Source organism: Ischnura elegans, chromosome 10, assembly GCF_921293095.1.
Source record: "Ischnura elegans chromosome 10, ioIscEleg1.1, whole genome shotgun sequence".
Taxonomy (NCBI): Eukaryota; Metazoa; Arthropoda; class Insecta; order Odonata; family Coenagrionidae; genus Ischnura; species Ischnura elegans.
In genome coordinates this window covers 28,151,869-28,176,729 of record NC_060255.1, presented here as the reverse complement: position 1 = coordinate 28,176,729, position 24,861 = coordinate 28,151,869, and positions in this window count along the sequence as shown.

The following is a 24,861-nucleotide window of genomic DNA, read 5'->3' as shown; positions in this document are numbered from 1 at the left end:
GGGGACCGGTTATATCTTTTTGTAGAGATTTTCTTGTAGTTCCTTGTTTTTGCGCTAGGATTATTAGAATTAATTAATTTGATGGCTTTCTCTCAGAAAGAACTGACGTTTGGATTAACGTGAATTAACTAAAGGTATATTTGTGCAACGGTTATTTTCTTTTGAAGTACTTCCTTTTGATCTTACTGATTCTATGCGGTCGTTATGCCGCGGACATGCAATTTATATTTTTTTTCCTAGAATTCAAAGCTGGTCTGTTGACAAAAGAAAGCGTCGCAGTAATATTTAGGGAGCCTTATAGAGGTAATCTTGTTATAACTGTGATTATTGTAGGTATGCATCGTGGTGGTAGAGATTGTGCTTGGATGAGTGGAGAGAGGTTTGCTACTGTTTTTACCGCTTTCCGAGGTACTAGGTGATTCTTTTCAGTATACTATGCCAGGCTGATGGCCCTTGTATAAAACTGTGTACTTATCAATATTAACTGATCTAAATGTTATGCTTGATTTTTTTCCTAATTTGGGGGCGTTAAAGAAAGGTTCCTAGTTTAATATGAAAACTGGTTGATAGCGTTAAGCAGCGTTATAGTTTAAAGCTATCTTTTATTTACAGTACACATCAATATTTTATGCTTATGAAATGTGTTCCTCTACTCCGTGAGGTAACTTACGTTATGCCTTTTTACATTGACTTCGTGTTCTACCTACATGAAGGTAGTCGAAGATAAGGTTCTAATTTTCAGAGTAGTGTTCAATTTTGAAAAGTGGGGATTATGCGTCCAATCATATGACATAAATTGCGAAGAGTTACTTGACGTTTCAACTTTGGCTATAATAACTTAGTTTAAAATATGAGTTTAAGAAATCAGAATGCAAAGAACATCGTTGTGAATTTTGCTTCATCTTCAAGTGGAATACATAAAGAAGTTCTAAGAATGTAATATGGCGGGGCAGAGCGCTTTGCCATTTTGTTTTCATATCATTAGGATTGCCCTTGTTTTTGAATTTCTGTTCTTGTTTTTTTCTTCTTTTCATTAATGAACCATCATGCACATCTTTGGGCCAATATTGTTGGCTGTGTTTAATTAATTCTCTGTTCTCGTCTATATTTATCTTTTACCGCTCTCTTATGTCGCCATCAAACGAATTCCTCATCTCTTTCGCCTTCCAATATTCTTTTCCTCTTCCACTTCGACAATCCGTGTGATAATCTCCCTGTTTTATCTCATCCTTTTCAACTTATTATCGTGGCTTGTATTATCCTTGACGTTGTGTGGTTAATTCTTTGTTGGTACAGTTGTCTGCTTCTAGGCATTTATCCCCTTCCACGCATTTAAATTTCATTTTATTTGTCAACGTGCCTGTAAAGTCTGGTTTTCACGCTGAACTTTTTAATTTATTATCTAGCCAAAGAGGGAGTCATTTATGCCTCAAACTTTTAAAATTATCTCTAATCTAGGTGATAGTTGGTGCTGATCCCTCCATTCCTGTTCACAGAAAGTGTGGCAGTCCTGTATAGTTCCAATTCAAACAGATTCACAGAAAAAAATACATGGCAAATAAGTGGGGGTAGTTGCTTGAAGATGATGGTGGACATTGATTCGAAATATGTTTCCTTGAATGTGAGAGAAAGAGTCGTTGATCTGTGGTTTATGGGAGTTTATCTGTGGGAGCATGTGGCATGAAATGTATTAGTAAACTCAGGGTTAGTGATAAGTGAATTTGGTTTTAATGCAGTACGAGGTAAGTAGTTGAGGAATTGCTTATCCTTCGGCATTGCTTAGAAACTCCCTAAGATAAGTTTTGAACTGGAAAGATAATTATTTTGAAGGTGGCATTGCATTTGATGGAAAAGTAAGAAATCAGGTTTATTTATCTGGCTGCACCGGCGTAGATGCGAAAGCTCCTAATTATAAACTTATCTCCAGACATTTTAGACGCCTATAAATGTATTTTTATGGATAGTTTACCTACGAATGAAACACTTTGCAAAAACTTTAATGTCAGATACAGCATGTCTGGTGTACATAAATTTTTTATGCTCAACTCGTGAGTCAGTGTTTTCATTGCAATTGTCATTTGCAAAGTGAGGACTTCAGTATTTTCATTTTGCGTGAGAGCCGATGATGAATGGCTGAGCCAGGAGGGTGTTTACCACGAGGGAAGAATGAATAAGTTTAGAGATACGGAAGAAACATATCTCAAGGAAACGTTTATGGGCAGAATGCTCCCGGGAGTTGGCTTATTCTGCGGCAGGCGAGGGGGTGGCTGGTATTCTGGGGGGCGGTTTGGGAGGCTGATTTTAAGGGTCGTAAGGGGAAAAAGGCCTTTGCTTATATGGCGTGCGGCTCGCGCACCCCGCCAGTGTTTTGTCCTCGCATTTTAATTTCACAGTATGTCAACACGGGTCGGGTTTTGGAAGGCTCGTCAACCATGATGGGGGAAGGCAGAATCGGGGGAGGACGTAGGCAGCGCCCGGTTTCTGCGTGCGAGGGTGTGGTGAACTAGACCTTTAGGGACTAGGGGGTTGAGAAAAGAATGGGGAGGAGGTCGAATGTGTCCAAGGGAGGTGGGGAATATGCAAGGAAGGATGAGGACGGGTCCAGGGAGGGTTTCTCCCTGGTAGACCGTCTTTTGCCCCTTGGGGCTGTCGGGCCACTCCATATCCCCCCCTTCAGCTATTTTATCCATACCAATCTCTCATTACTCTCGATCTTTCCTGCGACCCTCTCCCCGTTTCCCATACCTCTCATAAACCTGTCTTCGATTAGATTTTGCAATCGGTGGATCGAAAGGGTGTGGAAGTGTCTTGTCCGGTGGGAATTAATGCATGGAGAGGGTGGAAATGCAAGCGCAAAATTGTTCGTCTCCCGCACTCGTATATGCATGCTCATTTGCAAGGATTCAATTGACATAAGCAATTGAAGTGCGCGGGATCTAGCGTATTAAGATTGAGTTTGGCATATCGAACGAAATGTAGAAAACTTAATCAAAGAAACTGCTTTTCCGTATTATTATATTAGGTTGATGTTGCAGAGATTTTTTAAAGCAGTTGTATGGAAATTTCAACCAAGAATTCATGTCATCTGTGCTGGTTACTCTTTTACTTATCAGAACTCTATTACTGCTTTTTTATTTAGGAAATCAAATCCCGTAGTATGCTTATAAAATTTCGGGGTATATTTGTGTACATTGTAAACAAGAATCTACTCCACTCGTTCCTGAAGGGCATTGCTTAGGTTTCATTGTATTAGAATAAGTAGTCAGAATAATTCTATTAAGGAATAAAAGGAATAAGTGGAATGAAAATGCTAATCAATTGTAATTTATCCTTGGAGCCATGATCCGTCAGCCTGAAATTAAATATTTTTCCCTTCCATTATCCATTTATACCTGTTTATTGAAATTCTTAATTCTGCTTAGCCCTATATTTAAGCCTTAAGTTTTTCTTTTTGAGCGTTAATGTGCCTGGAAAATGCCTTCCGGGCCATTTAAATATTACTATATCGCCCTGAACGTCTCGTCGCAATAAAAGACCAGTTAAAAAATCCTTGAGAAAAATTGTCTCAGATCGTATGTAATCGTATTTAAGATGTATCACGTCGTATCCTTAATTCATTGCTTCATGTAGCCTGTGGCTATATTTGGTGATTGTTGAATTCACTGGAATTTTGTACTGCTGTCATTGCCTCTGCGGGGATTTGATTTTTTTCAGTCGCTATGCTTAAAAGAACTGTATTTTCTGGGTGTGACTGAGAAATAGAACGGTTTCTAAAGTGCCTCTTTTACGAGTCATTCTCTCGATTCTAAACCTATTTATCGGTATTACTATTTTTCTGCTGAAAACAAATGACTTCATTCCTTTGTAATGCTGGCGTATATTGATCGAAAATTCTTCTTAAAGTAATTCGTAGAGTCTTCGTTTTGGTGTGTTCAGTCGTTACGTATTCCCCATCTTCGGGCTTCCATTCAATGGAGTAAAGGACTCGGTAGCCATTAGGGAAATGGTATGGTATACGCAGGAACTGATTGTATGGTTATCCTAGAGATAACCAGTTAATACCCACTGGGTATTATTACGTGTGGGTATTAGGGCGTGGGAGAAACCGGCAGTGTTTATTTTGCGTAATGATGTGGCCCTCCTCCTTTTACGCTAATGTCTTTTCTGCCTGCCCCTTCCCCGCCGTTACGATACCTCCCCCCCCCCCCCCCGGTCCAGTTTTCCTCAATTCCGGATGTCATTTCCTTTTCGCATCGCATACCGCCTTCTCCGTTCCCCGTCCCGTCTCGCTTCCCTCTCTTCTCGCCTCTTTAGCTCTCACAGCGACTTTGATACGAGTCGCTGAGGGCGAGCAAACGAACTGTAATGGGAGAGTCGGGGGAGCTCAGCCGCCCGAGGGTGGGAAATGAAAGGGATAAAGGTCATGTGTTTGTGTGAGTGAGTGAGAACGCGGTTTAAAGGTAACGGGAAGCGCGGGATGGGTTGCGGGCGGAAACTGCGCTCCATCCTCCCGCAGGCGGCATCGGTGCTGTGTTCGACCCAGGGATATCTCTCGCCAGGAGTGAGCGTGTTTATGCGTCCACCTCATTACATTCCCCCAAACCCTCGAGAAGGTCAGGTAGGCAGGCATCCACGTTTCCGTGCTTGTAAGACCACGGCGGCTGCTATAGTAGAAAGGTTGCCCTTAAGGTGTCCGAAAATGCGTATTCGTCCCATAACGCTAGCGCTGACTTGAGGAAGAAAATCGCGCCCCCCATCTCCTCTTACCCTCTTTGAGTCCCGTGTATGTTTGCTTAGTCACAGATGGTGTGAGGGGAATGATGCTTCTGTTGGCAGAGCGGGGGAGAGAGAGAAGGGTGTAGTTGTTAAGGGAGGTGCCCGCGGGGCGAAGAAGTTATTTCGTCTCCTCTTCCCCATTTCGTCTCGAACCTCTCCTCCATACGGCCACCCACCCAGTCCTTCTTTTATTCCCCCACGTTATGCCCCAACCACTTGCTATGTGTGTTAAGGGAATCTATACTATCTCTCCCCTCCCTTTTCCTCCTCCCGTGCCTGCCCTTGCTCTCCTCCCCGCAAGGAGACTTCAACAAACAAAGGAATACATTTTCCACGCGTGAATGCCGCACCCCTCGCCAGATCTCTCCTCCTATCTCATCTCCTTCTCTCTCCTGCAAAACGCCTCCAGGTGTCTTCCTTCCCCCGCTTGGCGCCCTCTCCACCGCCGCGAATCGCCTGCCTGCCTGCTGTGAAAGCGAGAGAGAAAAAAATATATATTTTCTCCCTTGCGTTTATGGATTTTGTCCTGATAGACTCGGGGAGAGAATGAGGAAAAATAAAATCTCTCCATGGCTTTTTACTTCTTCCTTTTCCACCCACATGCACTCTGAATAGGACTAGCCTCGAATCTTGCGAAGCATACGCATTCAAATTCTCCCGTAAACTGGTATCAGTTTATTCCTCCGTCTGCTTGTTTTTTTTACGTTTTAATGTGCAATATCAGTTAGTTTGAGCTTCCCTGCATGAAAATCTTTGTTTTGCGGGTTTGTTGAATCTCTTTCTTTACCCCAGTGGTAGTGTTTTTCTCTTTCTAGCTGCCCTTTTAAGGTTTTCATTTATCGTCCATATATTTGAGAATCGGATCAATAGTTCAGGATATTGACCAACTTCACCTTTGCTATGCCCACTTTTTGTATCTGTATTCAAGCTTAGTCATAAATTACAAATATTTGTGATAATAATTCCATATTATAGTATTCTATAAACACTAATCAATATGGTTACAGTGAAATTATATTTATCCTCTAAGATACCAATTCAATCCTTGACTATTGTTTCCTCCGTCGGAATTTTTGAGGGCTGTTTAATTAACTGTTTTCCTTATGCATTTGAGGAGTCAGAAAATCTCCTTGATTGTAAAAAAAGCCTTTAAAATGGGAAGTCTTGTTGCTAAATGTTAGTGTTGATTGGCATGTGGAATGGAAATCTCACGCTGTGTAACAACTGTATTTTACGAAGAACGGAACGCATAATCGACGTTATTTATTATATTATATTCCGGTTCCTGTGGATGGGAGAAATAAGTTAGGAAGTTAGGAAGCACGCTGAAGGGAAACGAAGGAGGCGATGAAAATAGAAATTTGCTTCTCTTTAATTTTTATCCTTGGTGAGGGAGAAAAAGTGAGGTTGCTCGGGGGCACTCGTTGGCGAGTGGGAAGTGAGAACGGTTGGCTCTCGATAGTTGTATTTATTTATTTGTTATGTTTTATGTTCGCCCAACATATACATAATTATAGGGCGAACAATCCAAGAATATAACTACAAAAAATTGAAAATAAATAGGTCACAGCCAAAAAATAGTAACAATCATGATAACAAATGCTAAAAAATATTAACTAAGTTCTATCACAGTCGCGAAACATATTCTTAACATCTTTTACAAAGCAGTATTTCTTTTGATACAAGTCTAGATCGTTGAAATTTTTGTTATATACTACACAAATCCTTCGTATTGGCGTATTGGAACAATAGTTTGTTTTAACCTTTGATATGTAAAATGTTCTTTTAAACTGGCTATTAAGAACTTGGAACTATTATTCGGGAGCGGTGAGAGTAGGAACACGGGGCGGAGGCCTCGGGAACATCTTACGCGGAACGAAAATTGTGAAAAAATTAGAATGAGAGAGTATCAAATGTATCTTAGAGTTTTTGGAGACTGAAGATAGTGAAGTCAGGGATGTGGACCTAGGGAAAGTGTGTGTGGAGCGGATGGTATGGAGCATCTAATGTTCTTCATTCATTATGTAAAACTGGGAAGGCAATAAGTTTCTTTTATGTTGACTCTCTCATTCTAATTTTTTCACCATTTTCGTTCCGCGTCAGATGTTCCAGAGGCCTCCGCCCCGTGTTCCTACTCTCACCGCTCCCTTAAATTGCGGTTATTTTTGTCCTTTCCCTTCAGTTACGTATATTTTCCTTCAGTTCTTCTGTAAAAATTTTAGGAACACATTTAATATTCTCACTGAAAGAGGGTGATGGAGCCATGTTATGTCACCGGGTGGTAGTTATGTCGTTAGTTACTTAAGAGTCTCTTGTGTTCGCATGTTAGGACTGAATGTTATGGAGCCATTACTATTGTATTCGCGTTTAATTTTTGTTCCCTTAAGTGTAATTGAAATGTCTAGTAAACGAAAAACATAGCTGCCTTTTATATGATTTTCTGGTATAATTAATTTCTCATAATTATTGTGTGCTGCCCGTTTAAGACAACTGATGGCTTCGAAATCTCGTTCCCTGCTCAATTATTTAGTAGTCAATCAGTAAGCCATCAATATTTCGTATCTCCTTCTATGATTATAATGCACGTGCCTTCATTCTTTTTGTTCTAAGTTAACACAGGGATTTTCAACGTTCTAAATATTCGATTATTTTTTTCAAGAGACTTTTATATTTGGATCTATTAAGCATCTGATTTTCAGAATTAAAAGCGGTGTTAACTGTTGCTTGTAGTCAGTAATAGTTAACTATCGTCGGCTTTGGCTATGGTGGTGTTGAGCTCCTTATATCCTCTGTCGGGTGTCAGATTAGGCTGAACTGTATGTTGGAGCGAATTGAATTGAGGTGTATTTATATTTTTTTATAGCATGGCTCGCTTGAAATTGGATTGGCTTCCCTCTCGGATCGGCTCTGCGTTATTTTTTGTTACGTTTCTTCAAATCCCATTTCCAGCTTCCACCGTTCAACTCCATTTTTACCTTGCGTTTGATTCGTGTGCGCACGGCATCCTTCTCTTGTTCACGCCATGTTGCTAAGCCCGCATCCTAGAGACCTTTCATCTTTGCCCCGGCCTTTTCGTGTGACTTCAGCGGCTTCATTTCCCTCGACCCTTGTGAAACTCACACTCGAAAGTTTTCTTCATTCCTCTACCCTCCTATCCCTGTCAGTGTCTATCGGGCCCTCCCGCTCCTGTTCGGCGTCATCCTCCCTTTGTATTTCTCAATGGTGTGTAGATATAGCATAGCCCCGTTATTTGGGCTACCGGATATTAGTGGCAGCTATTACAAGGGCAATTGTCCTGGAGCATAATCTAATTGAGGATTAACCTTATAGTTTTTTCGGTTATTAGGGACCTGTTTAAATGGGCCACGTATCGATTGTATTCAGTCAACGATTATATGAAGATATGCAATTTTTAAACGCTAGAGATTTTGTAGTTCATTTTCCTCCCCAATTGAACTAATCCTGAGCATCTTTCCTATTTAATTGTCTCTCTTAGTTATAAGCACTCGATGTCATGCGTGCTGGACGAGGGAAGTTAAGGGTAATCCATGTTAACGGAATTAGAAGAGTTGTGCACAAATGTGAATTTATGTCTTATGAAAGTGTGGCTGAGAGCTGGGAACATTTATTTAATTTCTCCTTTCTTCATCTTTCTACTCATGCCTTAACAATTAATAGATGTTTCCTCATTCTTTACTCCCTACTTCGCATCCTCTCAATTCACACCTTTCCTTGCGAGAACGAATAGAAAAGAGACGGAAACAGACCGTGAGCGTAGGCGGCAGTATGGGTATCTCTGGCGAAAGGTAAGAGGGAAAGGCTAAGGCTAAAAAAATATTAAAGATGGGGGTCTTTGGGCTTTAATTCCAAAAGAGAATGGCGAAGCCGGCGAGAGCAATATGGGTGGAATGAGAGAGAAATAGTGCAGCCATAAGATGTAGGGTTGGGTGTATAGGAGTGTTGTGTGGCATTTATGATTCGGATGCTATGCTCTGTGCCGTTACGGGGCTTTATTTTTCCAATACCCTCTAGAAGGATTAAGTTTTGTGGATTCTTTTACCGTGGCGTTGATGGCTGCGATAAAAATCGCGATGAGCGGGTAGGTTCCGAAATCTACTCTATTTTTAAGTCTCTGAGTCTCATTGGGGAGCTATTACAACCCGGTAAACATGTATAATATGGTTACCCTCGGTGTCATTTTCATCTATTTCTGAAAGCACTCATATTTTTTACTTGCTGTTGTTCTTTTATTCATGGAAATTCCCACGGGATATATCCGGTTTGCACAAATTTTAACGGAGGGGTTTGGATTCTGTTGTTGTCTTGTTACCTGAATTTCATTTCCATGACTATATATATTTTTCTACTTTTTTAATGATGATGAATTGGAAGCTTGTCGCATGTATGTTATAGATCATAGTCAGTCTGAAATCCCCCATATAATTAAGTGAACGTGATTTCGAATATCGTCACTAATCACTTGGAGGAATTCAGCGATTTCCTCCGCTGTTCATTATTTTTACCGAGTACAATATATTATGCTATCAAACTTCGCGGGAATCGAGTTGGGATAGCATTTTAGTCTATCATTAAATCGATGTATTACATCAAAGTTGATTAAAATTTTTGTTGGTGACGGTCTTTTGATGGAAGAAAAGTTTTTGTGTCAATTTTCTCTGTTGTTTCAATAGCTGGTACAATAACGGAAGCTTCTTTTCTATATTAATACAAATATTTACATTTTTCAACGATCCCCTGGAAATTATCCAAAAGAGAATTCTCGCCATTTAAAATTTCATAATTTTTTCTGAATTTTTATCATGTTTTTTTTTCCATTGCCAACGTGTTATTTACTTCCAGGTGTTAAAAGTGAAGAGTTTTAAGGTTCTTTGCGGATTAACAAAATGCGAGTGAGGTGAAAACGTCGCGAACACGGAAAAAAATTAAATCAAGTCGTTCTCCTCCCCTATTCCCTTCCGAGGCTTTGAGTTGGAAACTCGGCTTTGGCTAGAAGACAATGAAATTCGTGTATAAATAAAGAGTGAGTGGAATGTGAGGAGTGAGTTTGTAAGAGTGGTGGTGGTGGAGTCTTAAGGGTTGAATTTTGGATCGGAGTGAAGCGTGGAGAAAATTAATAGAAGATTCCGCCGAACGGTTGAACCGGTGGATGTCTCGGAAAGCGTTCTCTTATACCTCCCGCACCTTCATTCCTGTAATCCCCCCTGCCCTTCCCACTTCATACCCCACTGTCCTCCTCTTCCCCGCTCCAACCCCACACCAAAAAGCCCTCAAACACCACTTCACTCCAGCACTCCACACTCTCCTTGTTCCCATCTCACTACCTCCTCCGCTCCCTCGGTCCGTGGGCCACCCTCAACCCGTGTTTTTCGCCTGCTCAGAGGCCTTCCTCAGCCCTTCTACCCTCCACCTCCTCTTTTTCCTCCCCTGAACTCTATCGCGGAATCCCCACCGTCATTATAAATTTAAATCTTTATTCCACGCCCGCCCATCCTAGCCTATTCTCGTAAAAACCATTCCAGTCTTACCCGTCATCCCGCGCGCCTATCGTTCTCTCCAACCTACTCTAGCGCTATCTATCCAACCTTCCATCGCCTCCCACCCCCTCATGCACATAACTTTCCGCCCACCGTTTCAATCACTTGCCTAGGAAATTTTTTTTGCAGGGCGGAGTGTCATACTCTCGTAAAACCTGGTCCGTGATATTCCTTTGTGTTCTCTCCAGGGCACAAAAAATTGAATGGCTGGAAATGTTTATTTATGATTGTTTGGGGTGATTTTGCTAATGCGTCTTAATATACTTGATATATTACTTATAATAATCAGCTAGGTAGTGCTTAAGTAAATGCGTATTCCTTAACATTACGAACAAAATACACTTGCGAGGCATGAAAGATCTCACGTTTAAATGGCAATCATAACGGGCATATGAAGAAATTCTGTTTCTATTTTTTTATTTCCACCAATGAAGTTTTGGAACATGTGAGTTTTTTAATGTTGTAGCAATTATGCACCGTGTAGGAATTGATACTTTTAATCCAAATGAAGCGGTTTCCAGCTTTTAACCGTATATGTGTTTGGAACCTTAGCATGATGGTAACAAGAAACCACGTCGTCAGGACCACTTGAAGTAGTGAATGCATGCAGCCTTTGTTTATTTGTGCGCCTAATCATATCTAAGCTTGAAAAAATTTAAGTAATTGAAATTGTATTAATTCAAATATTGAAACCCAGTGCTCTCATATTCAATCAAATTCTTGGGCATTTTTCTCCATTTTCTTCAATTAAAAAAAAATCAACTTTGCATATCAGCCGTGAATACATCGACTATGCGTCTCATTACCACTCATAGTATTTGTTGCAAATGCTGACTAACTGTCGGTAAATATTGGTGGCCACCAATTTGTATTCTGACTCTTACTGTCAGTTGCAATAATTAAGATGAATTATGGAAGCGTTTAAATCATTCTTACAAAACGTATCGGCGACGCTTAGCAAGTTGCTCTTCGGGGACGGTCCTAGTCTCCTCTCTCTCTGGGTCGTAAATTCCACAGCCCATTTTCTATCCGACCTAGGTGCCGCCTGCCACCACTCCCTTTCGCACGTCCACGACCACTGCCCCTTCCCCCTATCTATCCCTCTCCTGCTCGTCCCCTCCCTTCTCTTCATCCCTCTTCTTTCGCGCTTCCTTCCTCTCTTCTTTTCCTTTTTTTATTCTTCTTCATCGCTTCCTTCCGCGCGGCTCGACAAAAGCCTCCTCTCCTCTCTCTTCTTCCACGCCCACGAGTGCCGCGCCCAGCAGAGTCCGCACCCCGCCCCCCCCCCCCGCCACTCCCCTTGCATCTTCCACCCTTTCCCCCTGGTACCTCTTTGCGATATCCTTTCCCTTTAAACTTTCTCGGGGAGTGCTCAGCCGTAGTGGCGCGCTGCTGTGAGGGTGCCGCATTAGCTTCAAGTGTCTCTGTCGTCGTCGGCGAGGGGATGCAACGGGGGAGCGGCGATTTATAGGAACTGTATACATTCCGCCTTGTGATGGAATTGAATAAATTTCACGGCAGATGACTCCGTGATATTCCTCTTTTTCCGCTGCTTTTTCTATTTAATTCTCCGTAATTCAATGGATCCGGGACGGCATGAGAGGTACATACAAAGCCAGCGCAGCGCACTCACTCACCTTCCTCTGCCAGGGGAGGAAATGTAGAACAAGTGGTTAAGAGGGGGAAGAAGAAATGTCGGTCCCTTTGTGGTAAAAGATCGTCTTTAGGAACGTATTTGTATGCCGATTCTGAAAACGATCGTTGGAACTATTATAGACAAATTTAAAGCTTTGGAGAATCGAATGGTGTTTTTATTTCGGATATGGTTGGAGAACCGCCGTCGTCATGCCTTTTTGAAACGAGAAATATTGATAATTCTCAGTTCTCGCGAGTTCCTCATTTCATCAGCGCCCGCATCAGTTGTACGATTCACGCCCTGCTTCAGTGCCAAGTTTAGTCATGACATCGGTAGAATATTCTAGTAATCACTATATTCTGGGATAGGTTCAAAGCAGAAAAACATGAAGATATTGAATTAGAAGTAATCTGTTATTTATTGTTTTTACATCTAATTTTTGCATGTGTCAGAGTTGGTTAGAGGATAATTTTTTCCTGGAATGTCATCGATAGAAGAATGTAAGATTTTCATGGTGGAGTAAAAAGTTGGATGAATTAAAGTTGTAATGAGAAGAAGTGGAGGGAAGATGCGGTATTGATGTTTCTTCTTAAATGTGCGCCTACTAAAACAAATAATAGATGTGTATTGATGGTGAGTGCTGAGAGAATCCTGTGTATTATGTCGTTTCCTGATTTCCGCGCGGCCGATCCTCATTAGACCCATTTTAAGTTAGTAAGGATGTATTTTAGATGCGATGGATACCACGCGAGTGACGACCATGTGAACGGAGAAACCTCAGGACGACGAAGCGTTTCGCCACCAGTTACGTGAAAAAAGTAGTCAAGCGTGGAACGCCCAGTGGCTAAGGCTGACCTCAGCTTTAGGTAGCCCTCCGTCGAACGTTATGCCGTTGGGGAAGCTATGGAGCTTTCCTGCCGTAGACTGGTGGGGCTGCCGTTGTGGTGGGGCTAGTTACGTGGGAATGCTTACGGTGAGGTAGAAGATCATGCTCCATTCGAGTGGTTGGTACGGGTGGGAAGATAAGTTAATCTGTACACCGCTCCAAAATGAACTTAGTTCAATGTGAAATTCTGCCCAAGACTTCACTTCAAATTACTCTAAAAACCCAGAGATAAATAGGAATCTCTAACAGGCGGAGATTATTCTGACGATCATTATCCTGTAACGAGGAAAACGGGTGGATAATATCGGTAATTTTATGCCACAGTCCCTTCAAATGATTCTAATTCATAAATTAGTGAGTAGTATTCTTTCGAGTGGTACAAGGAAATGGAAGCTATTGCTTGAAAACATCCACGACAAATGTAGTAGGCCTATTCGATCAAATGTATCATTTACGTTGAGAACATCGCTAGTTAAAATTTTATTTTATAAACTTACGGTGATATTTTTGTGGGGTTATCTGTCTAATATTTTGTATCATGTTATGTCATTCGCCATAATGGTAGGTATATTTTTTCCTGATTAAATAATGACTTGATCTAGGAAACAATATTGGTTATATTGCTTTAATTTCAGTACTTATTGAGTTATAATTTTAGAAAGCGCTTGCCTACGTGGTATGCGAACGGTCCAGATTTTCAAAGAATTTTCGGATCTATGGCACTCAATCTTGTCACTCGCCTAAATATGTTAAGAATTTTGGGTGACGCTGGTGCTGCAGAGTTTTTGCATTTACTTTATTCCCAAACTAACGTATTTTTACCGACAAATATTCTTCCTAATTGGTTATATATGACTGTCCTTCTCGCCTTCGGCACTGTAATGAAGTGACGATATCCATGGTATATCAGTATATCGAAGGCATTTCGATCTTTTATCTCTCCCGTGGGAAGGAATCGTTTTCCTTAAGGCTCATTGCCCATCGGACGTAGAGTTCAACTGTGCTCTCCTAATATCTGCAGTTAAGGCAACGTTATGCAGTCGCGCAGTTAGCCTCAACCCTTGCTCCATCTAAGAATTCCATGCCTGCCGTAAACGCTCATACCCTCGCCGGAGCCGTGGCTGTAACCATCCGAAGCTACCTAGCCTCAATAAATAGTTGCCAGCTCATCATTCCTGATGGAGAAAAGAAATTCTCACAGTCGTCAGTTAACTTTTTGGTTTTGATGCGTAGTTTTCCGCGGCGTTGTCTAGATGATGTCTCGACCTGAAGACGCCGGTTGGAATACCGGAGAAACTGTCGTCACAAAGAAAATCCACGCGGTGAAACCCAGAAACATGGAGGTATCAATTTTTTTGTTTTATTTAAAAAGGTGCTGTCGGTACGATTTACTTCTTTATGATCATTCAGCAAATATAAAAACCTTAGAAGCGTAACTTCGTTTTAAAGGGAATGTGTGGACTTCATTATTTAGTGCCTGTGACGTTTTTCGTACCTTTATTTTTTGCCTCTCGTAGTGAAAAAAACGAAATCATCTATTTTATTTTCAAGTGAAATTACCCACGGTGCCAAATGATTGTCACAGAAAAGTTATTTTCTTTAAATACATAATTTCCGTGTTCACAGTATGCATTCTTCCACGTTTTGTTTGTTTATAATTTTTTCACTGTTATACCTGGAAATATTTTGAACTACAATTTGCTATGAAGTACTTCTTGGGAATGGAAATTATCTACTTATTTAGCTATCCCTGCAAAATATCCCTAAATGTAACCCATTCCATTAGTTCATATGAGTCCTCTTATTGTATATTTGAACGGACTTACGAGATAAATTTGTTGAATTAATATAGCTACATCTGATTTCCTTGTACACATTCCTTATTATGTTCTCTTTTGTCTCATTGCAGGTGAGTGACGTGTGCCAGTTCGAACACATAGGCGTTCTGCCGACTCATCAATGACTTGTAATAGCAGGGAAGTGTGTTGTCGCCTCCATTTTTTCATTTTAGACCATGGGTCATCCCCACGCAACCAAGGGAAAATATTATTGAGGCTTGCATAAATAATTGTTATTTGTTATTTTATCATTTAGGACAGTGTAATTAATGCGTAGTTAAAGGGTTACTACTTTTTGGTCATTAAGTATTTACGTTTAAAATATCTCCTCCCAATACTTATTTACGTTCTTGTTATTTGCAAGCATTGGATTATTGACCCACAGCATAGAAAATTTACTGAATTTTATTTCACGCCATTATTAGAGTTAGTGAACATTTTCTTCAATCCTATATTCCATTTTGGTTTCAATTTTTCGGCATTCATGTGCATTTATGGGGATATTTTATGCCTTTAAGTGGCCATGAGTTCAATTGATAGCTTTGAGATTGCTATCGAGTTGGTCCATATCTTTCTTCATTCATCATACCAGTTAGCTTCGTGTTATTTCATTTATTATTCCCCGTAGTACTCCCTCTTTTTGTAGGCCTTAAAATATCATATGTCTTCTTTTCCCCATAAGCTATCATGGTCTTTTGATGAACGAAAACAATTATTCCAGATACTTCTGCGATTTATCGTTAAAATTATTCTCATCCGTAGAAAGTAGTTGAATACTTAGAAGTTGTTGTTCATTGCTCCAATTTCGATATCTGAAGTATAAATCTGTGATTTAATCTTAGCGCTGTCCTCCATATAAAATGGCCTTGTGCTTTCTATTAATGTTTTTTAAGACAGCTCCATTATTTGTCAGCTCGTCCTCCTTTATTGGTTGTTATTCAGTTCCTATTGGTGGAATCGTTTTATGCATAATTTTATGATGAAAGTACGAATTGTGTACTATTACACGGAGCTCGAGCAGATGTGATTACTGGCGATAATTCCATTCGTTTTTAAGTTACAATTCCATATTATTTTTACGTCTATAAGTGGTATAAAGAATGTTAGGCTTCGGGCGTATATTCTGGACGAGAATTGTTGTTGTCACGAATGTTGGGATGTGTAAAATATCATTCCAACAGTTTTACGGAGTGCACGGCTTCTCAAGTCGGCAACGAAGTGGAGTTGAAGTCATCGTGTCCCCGAGACAGTGGGCGTCAGCTTTAAGCCTTCTCTTCGAGTTTTAATGTCGAAGGGAAGGCATTTTTGACGTGGTGTAAGTCCCTCCACATAATGTCTGTGTAATTCTTTGGGTAGTATTTCGCGAATTTCCCATTCTTCTATAAAGGTTCTACTCCAGGTAACCCTTTACAAAATGGGAAATACGTTGTCATGCGACGCCATCATCATTCTTTAAAGATGAAATTACTTTCTCAGTGTTGTTCTGTCCTATTGAAATTTATGTTAGATTAGGCTAGATAAATATTACGCTCAGTTATATTGAAGATTTCTGATTGTAATTATGAGAAAAAGTGAACATATTGAGTTCATTTTCCAGAAGAATATGTTGAATCCATTTCAGAGTAAACTTCGTCACTGGTGATTACTGTCAAGAACGCAACTCTGAGAAGGGCATGTGCCTGCTTTCAGTGCGTGTGTGTTGCCGTAAGTATTTAATAGCAAACGCAGTAACCACAGTCATGCTATGGAAACATTATAAATCGAAATAAAAATCTGCAGTAAATATTTGGCTTTATTTTCCAGATCCCAGTTCAGTTCTGTGATGGTTAAATCGTTTTAGTTGAAATTAAACCTACCCTATTCTTAATTTCAAATAAGAAATGGTATATTATCTTATCTTTCCTATTTCTGCGGTTGAATTCAAATAAGCATACATCAGTGAATTTAAATTTCCCCCCCTGCTTGTTTGAGATGAAGGACGTCGATGATATTTCTTTTTTTACGTGAGGAATATAGTAGCGAGAATTTTTCAATGATCTCCTTTGATGTATTGCAACAGTATTACCTCGGATCAGAAGTATTACGAATGCCACTTGCTTTTCCAAAGGCGGACAGTGGGTGTCTTTTGAATGCTGTGAAGCTCTTGAATTCTCGCGGCAGCCTTTCCCTGATCCGACGGCAAGTGCTCCGTGGTCTCCCCTTGTGACGTCACCCCTTCTTCTCCTGCTCTTTTAAGACGCGCGTGGGCTCTTTTGTGTGCGTCGCTCCTTGTCCGTGCGTGTTTCCCGTCTTGCTGTAACATCCTTGCCCTTGTGCGTATGAGTGCGTGCGTGAGTGTGCGGGAGAGGGAATGAACATTTATTTCCCTCAGGGCCATGCTTCCTAGGGAAGACGCATCACCCACCCTTCTCTCCCTCCCGACCAACACTCACTTCCTCGGAGGAAAGAGACGTCTTTTGCGAGGCTTAGACGCTGGGACAAGGGGGGGGAGGAAGGAAGGGGTGATACTAGGGAAATGGAGCGTAGGAGGGGTATGGCGAGCGGTGTTGCGGGGTGGCGGTGGAGGAAGCTTCAGAATTCATGGAATCTTTCAAGATGCCTGAGGTGGGTGGTTTATGGGAAAGGGGTGAATTCCGTTGCACGAGAAAGAAGGGTGGTTGGAGGTAGGGGCGCTATACTGTCGGAGAGAGGGCGGTGGAGAGAAGTCTTGACTGCATTGGAGGGTTGGGACCGTGAGGGAGAGAGGTGGTTGGTAGGTTTTTTTTTTAGATAGGGGCTTGGTTTGGGGGTAGTCGAAATTTCCACCTCTCCAGGATTGTATAGTTGCTTCCCTTTTGGGGGTTGGTTGGTGGTTGCTGCTGGCGGATGGAGATGAGGAGACACCTCACTCCCTTTTTCTCCCTCCCTCTCCCGCTCTCTCCACCACGATCGTTTCCCGTTCCATCGGTCTGAAGGGCGGGCGACGGGTTTCCATCCTGGCATCTCGGGATGCAGGGTGACGACGGATGGTTACTCGCGAGGCATTTCGCCGTTTCGGTGTCGTTCGACGGATGGCGGCGGGGAAATTTCGGGAAGGTGTCTGGATTAATTTGTCGTCTGCGAAAGTCGGTGAAGGGAGCCTTGTCGAGGAATTCGGTTACCCACCTTGCTGACGGGTACCGATTTTAGGAAGGAAGTGTTAGTAAGATGTTAAATCCTAGTCTATCCTTCTTTGGGGAGAGAAAAAGGATGATCATAAAGTGATGAATTTGACTTGAAATGATTATAAACGATGCTAACTGGCTGGAACTTTCTTTGGCCCTATTTGGATTATCACGACGCGTCGTTGTTAAAAAAGGATAATTTCTTCGGTATGACATAAAATAACTTATTGAAAATTTCATTAGTTATTTTTATTCTCCGAGATTATGGTCTTCGTTTGGTACCACATCATTTGCATTGATATGGTAGTGCTACCCATCCTCTATTTTATGATTTTGCTTTTATTTTTCTTAAAGGATTCGATTCATTAAATTTTTTGCAAAATGTCTCTGTAATACACTTAACGCTGTTCACTTTTACGGAATTAGATTCGACTCCAATCGTTCTACCTATTGCATACGCAAAGTGGGATACTATCGTATTTATTTATATATTTATTGATTTATCCATTTTACTCTTTTAAAAAGCAGGTGATAAAGGGAATTATTTGACAAAGAATTACTTTTTTTATGCCAGAAACATTATCTATGTTTATTTCCGGTGAAATACACTTTTTAAGCTCTTTCTGTCTCACAATGTTTAAAGATCAATTCATTTATTAGCCGTTTATGGATTCATGAATGGGAGAAGTACGTATACCTTACATTGCCACGTGACTAGTTGACCGTGACTGTTTGGAAGTGGCTTTTTGCCGAAGTTTCAATTGCCCTGAGTGACTCCTACGTTTGATCCCTACTCGAACCGTGTTCTTTGAATTGTACGTCCTGGAGTCCAAAGGCTTAATTTAAAATGGCAGCCCCTAACGAGACCCGAGCGTCATTTTTCGCTTCACCAAAAGCGGATGGAAAAAATTGAAGGAATCGTCTTCTAGGCTGCGGCCCGAGGCTGTTATTTTTTACCGGTCTGTCTCTTGTGGAGGAGTCCCTATCTCGCGGGATCTACGCGCGCGGGAGTAGGCGGAGGGAGTGTGTGCAAGTAAAAAATGTCATTTATTTCGAAATTATCTCCGCTCTCCGAGATTGAGTTTCGCTTTGACCCGTCGTCGTCTTCTTCCTTTCACCCAAGCTGTGTTTTTTTCCACACTGTTTCACAACCCCACCTGCTTCGATCTCTTCCCGCGAGGACAGACTTCTTCTCGTATTTTCCTCTCCACGTGTGGTCTTTTCTGAGATTGGTCCATTTCCTCCTCGCCTTATCGAACGGTGCGGAGAAATTCGACTCGGCCGGGACCTGCTCCCGGTTCTCGTACCGTGCGCCTGTGCTCTAACCGTGGAAAATTAGAAAAGTATTTATTGTGGAAGGATTTACATATGTTCTCAAGCAAAAAATTATTACAACTGAGATAAGCACATCATCCTACTCGCTATGAGCCAAGCATTAGCTAAATAACATCAAGATTAGTGGGTAACTCACGTTCGAATGACTCATTCACAAATAAATTGCATTTGGAGTTGGAAAAAAGGAATACCAGCAATATTCATTCATTACAGAAACGTCAATTGATAGGAGGATCAACATATTTTATATACCTAGCGTTGATGAAACATATGAATATGGAATTATGAGAAATAATACAAATTTACACAATTGTTAATTTAGAGTTCGTATGAAGTAAATTATACATTTTGCTAGTTAATCAATGGTGAAAGTACGGTGCATTGGTTCGAAATAACGGTCATTGTGACGCCAGTAAATATCGAATATGGGATCGTGATGGACTAAAATGGAGATGAAAGGTTCACACTATACATGAGAGCAAAGAAATCACAACTTTATCGTCGTACACGTTTTTGCTGCCTAGTAAAAACATTGATTTTTGCAGGATTTGTGATTTTCAGCAGTCAATAAAACCTGTGAAAAGCTACTTATTGAGTATATAAGATAGATTATTGTTATTGATCAATTGATTGATTGGATCTTAACCCCTTGCACAGAAATGGTGAGTCTAGCTCGTCATGCACTTCCGCTGCCAAATCGCGCAATAACGAGTGTAGCTTGTCGTCAGATTTTCTTAATTTAGCGCTATCAAGGGGAACAATATACGTAATTTGAAAGGTTAACAATGTTAAAACATCAATATTGTACATAAAAAACTCAGTTGATTACAAACTACAAAATGTCATTTCATTACCTATCATTCCATTTTAAAAGAATCACAGAAAAAATAAAAACAGGGTAGGAGCGTGATATTCAAAAAATAAATTGAAGCGGAAGGGGTGAAGATTAGTCCATCTCGTCCCCACCGTCTTGAGTAGTGGAAATAAGTTTGTCTATGCCGGGAGCTGCTCCCGGCTCTCGTGTCTCACCGTCTTGTGTCCTGCACTGCAAGACGCCAATGCCCGACCATCCGTATCGTCGTCCTACCGTCTTTTTTTATTATTTTCTACTCTCTGCTCATTGCGGCGGAAAAGTTTTGTGTTCGCGTATTTTCTCTCGAAGGCGCCAACTCTTTCGCTCCTCTCCGTCCCTCTCAAAAAGAGCGAGTCGAGAGTGGGGCTCCCTCATCCGTGAAGGAACATAGGTGATGAAGGAAAATCATTTCGGAGCTATCTTCGTGGTTTCAACTCTCATTCGGTATACTCAGCGGCTTCCTCCTTCACGGAAGGTCTTCCGTGGGGCGTAAAAGAGGAGGTCGAAGATCAAAAGAATGCAATCAATTTAATTTTTTTCCCCCTAACGTTCTTAGAATCGACATTCTCTTTCAATTTTTTTGTTTCACGAGCGACGTCAACGTCAATTTCTTTTTGGCCGCCGCGCCGCCGTCAGAAAATCTCGTTGCCTCTAGTGAGACAGCTTGATTATATCTTAAGGTCGTTGTGCCTCGCATGCTTAAAGTGCTGCTATCTTTGTCAAGTCTCCTTTACAATTTACGAAATTTTCCCCTTTTCATACAAAGTCAAAGGTGCAATTCGATTAATTTTTTCCTCTTGCATGTCTGCGAATGATTGCCATCTCAGATGCGCGGGCTCCAATTTTCTATGGGTGAATCTGGAAATTTTCCCTCATTATGCACTACTATTATTATTAAATCCTTGAGTTTCGGTTCCCACTTTGTTTTTTTATGTAAATGTTGAGAATTTGTGCATAATTAGACAAGCATGATGTTTGGATTAAATTTGGTGATTTAATTTTTGTATGCAATATTAGTCATTTTTTGACGTGGTCCATGCAAGAATCTTTGTCAGTTATCACCGAATCATAGGTTTAAATTGACTGCTGATAATTATTACCGCGTCATTGAAAGACGTAGGCTCAACAGTGCTGCTATTTTTAAATATTCTGACAAAAAATATTCTCTACCAAGAAAATATGATTATTTCCATTGTTGTGTGGGTAATAAGAGGCTGTTTAGGAATTTAAACATTAAATTAAGTATGGGAATGGCTTCCTTTGTCGTGAACATGCTCATGACAAAAATGAAAATCGTGCGTTGCAGACAGAAAATCGCAGACTGTCCCACCCTGGAAAATTCCCTTTGTGGTCATTTCTAATAAATGTATATCCCCCATGATTCTACGGTACATATTTTTCGAACGAAATGTCGTATTTATGTAGAAATGTCTTCGTCATGTCATTTCCCTGATACGTAGGTAAGAATATAATTCGTCCATTCGAAATTTGGCCCAGTTGATGTGACCTGGAATGCTGCATACTTCGAGAAAGCCCTTAACCGTGATCTTCCGCATCTACGAAATCCGACTCTGCTTACGACATACGCCTGGTTGACCTCGCGCAGTTATGCTTTATTTTTCCTTTCTTTGCCGCCAGCATTGCCGCGGGACAGGAAGCCAGCTGAATATCTCAAGGGCTCTCTCAGCAATTAACTAAGAGGCCAACCTCTGAGCTTAAACTACGACTTGACTCCAGCGTTACGCTCCGGTGGATACCAGAAATGGTTCCTGTCCCATTGTTCGTTTGGCTAGGCGTGTTCCTTTTGATTTGATTTCTGGTTCTTGTTGCTCTGTCGTCATGTTCTTTGTATTCTTATATAAATGAATGTTTGTCTCATCAATAAAACACATGGAGTGGGGATGAATGATTGTGAGACTACCTCGTTTCCTATTTTGGGCAGAAATTATCTAACTGGTTTGATAATTAGTATTAAGCCAGTTTGTGGCCTAATAAGGGTTTGCTGGCTTTTAATCGTTATTAAATTATCAATAAGTCTCTCATTTTCAAGTAACTCTCATTGTGGAAAGGAATTCTAACATCATGACTTAATTCTGGTAGCAAATCCTGTGGATGTTCTGAAAATTGGTTTGTCGTACCGTTAATACGGTCTCTTTAACTCCGTAACGAGAGATGTTTCAGCCTTAAATTGGTTCTTGAAAATGATTTGCCCTGGAAAGACTTACTTCACGACATGAAAATTCTTCTTATCGTCGCGCTTGCAAAAATTTCGATCTTTTCGATTCGCGTCGTAAATTGCTTTTTCGGAACTCATTCTCAACCGGAAACACGTTTTTATGGTTTCCCTATTTATTTCTGGCTTTCTTTCGTGAATGAATGCTTTTAGATCAAGGATGCTACGATCGGTATTATATTGCTTTGGATGTTCCCTGATACTTTGTAGTCAAAATTAGTGCTATTTCCATTCACCAAAGTTTCATGCTATCTGTCACGAAAAGTTGCTTTTTAGGTGCCGTAGCAAATTTTACCTGTCTATTTCAACTACTTTGATTGCAATTACAACATTTTTAATGGCTCTTATTTTTCTATAGAATTTATGGAATGCTTTTCATTGAACTTAGTAGAAAGCCCGGGGTTAAGTTTTATGGCATTTAGATTTCTCGTAAAATCGGAGGTTATCCCCCACGTTATTGTATTTTATGGTGTTGCAATTATCCACTCGTCTCCAACAGGGGTGAGGTCACGCTTAATTTTTTCGCACAGGACAAGGTAGTTAGCGGAGTTAAAAGTTTTTATGGAGCTCAAATTTTGTTATTGGATAATTGGGCCCCTACAAGTATTCTGTCTTCATTTAAATATTTTGTTTTTCGTAACTAATAAATGAAACCAAATTTAAATTTGAATGAGAAAATACGGCCACAGTTTGTTATTTACCGAAAACTACTTCTTACCACTGAATTATACTATTTGACTTTTCATCATCCCTTTCCTATATCATCGTGTCAATGTTTGTACCCTAAAATGAAAGATGGAAAATTTTTTAACGAATGAGGATATATAATATGTTTGATATTATAGTTTGACACAAGGCGTACATGCGAGTGGGAATGTGAGAAATTAGAATGAAAAATATCCTTAAAAGGTTGTTGAATGGATTCCCTATTGCTACACGATGGGCGGTTGGTTGCGTGCCCTTCTCTTTCACTTTTATCGTATCTCAAGTTCTGGTATCTATTCCGCTTCCGACTCCTCGAGTGAACTTTTTCCCAGTTTTAACTTGCATGTCTACACTGGCTATCACGCGATCCAGACGTAACTCAATTCTTAACAGCGACGCCGCGATGTTTATTTATTTTTTTCAATGGCGTGTGATGTTAAGTAGATGCTTGAGGGAGTGCCCGCAGGGGTGGTGACGTGAGAGTCGGAAGCAGGGAAGGGTGAGGTATACGAGGAATATTTGTTGCATGATGGGAATTTCTTTTCGGCGACCGGTTGCGTCCAGGATCGATATGTCCCGATGGACTTCTTTTTTTATTGCATCTCTCTCTCTCTCAAGGCTCGGTTAAGGTGTTGGAGAGAGAGGGGGACTGAATGTTTGTTTTTGTCTCGCGGACATCAAAGTGGAGTTAGTATAGCTCATCCTCCGAGAAAAAAATGAACTGCACTGGAATCCCACCCTTGCTGCCGCAATTCGAGTGCAAACACTCCAGAACTCGGGAGCTTGTATCTTTCTCAATTTTCTTCCCTCTTGTCGCGTTCCCCCTTGAGCTACTGTACTGACTGTTTGAGTTTTATGTTATTGAAGCTGTAAGGGATATTGTGCGATGTGACCCACTTTTTTTGCAAGTGGTGGCAGTGTTATCTGTTTTATTTTTTAATTTCATAAAAAAATAGCTGTTTTGGTTGAAAGCGTGCCTTTTATCAGGAAAAACAAGCGTTAGTCACTATCCGTATCCTTTCTTCATCTCTCAAATTAATAATTTGCCCCTGTTTTCCAGCACAAACATTCTGTGAACAAATCATTGACTTCGTTTTACCCATGGAATTAAATAAATAAGTGCTTTCCGGATTTCACTGGGAGCAATATTATCTTTTTCCTATTTTTTGCAGTTGCATTGCGATTTTTTTATCCGGAGATAGATTTGTATTCAGGGTTTTATGACTTATATATGTCATAAATCAAAGAAAGTGTACTACAGAGAACAGACCTATTTTTATTGCATGATCTGAAATTACATTGTTGAAAAATAAGTCAAACTTCTGGCAAGGCAAATGAGCTAATTTTAAATGGGAAGATAAAATTTTTACCAAAGTGCATATCGTTCCGATGGAAAATGGAGCTAGTGCAACGATCATGCATGTCCCCCTAATGTACTTTTTTGTTTTTGTAATCTTTTCATTGGAAAATATATCAATTTAAAATGAGGTGAGATGTAAATTATAATGAGTTCACTTTAGATAATAAACGATTATGTGCGAAAAGTTCCTCCTGAACGTACTGGTAGCACTTCTTCGTCGTCATTTTTATGGGAATTTCTTCAACGGGAGGTGAAAGCTCCTTGGAAAGGATAAGTGTCGTCGGCGGTCGTAAAGGTTTTTGTTCTCCCTTATTTATGCCACTCTTATTGCGAGTGCCTGAACCCTGGATTGGCTCTGGCCACCTGCGTACCAACTAATTGGCTGAATTAATCGAGAAGAAGTTTTCAAGAAGTCATCTCTGAATCTGCATGGTGAAACAAATAATTCTTTCCCCTATGTAAATAGAACTCGGGTGAAGTTTTCCTTTAAGTTCTAGTTTCATTGCAATGCGTAATTGAAACCGTATTTATCTTTTCAGTG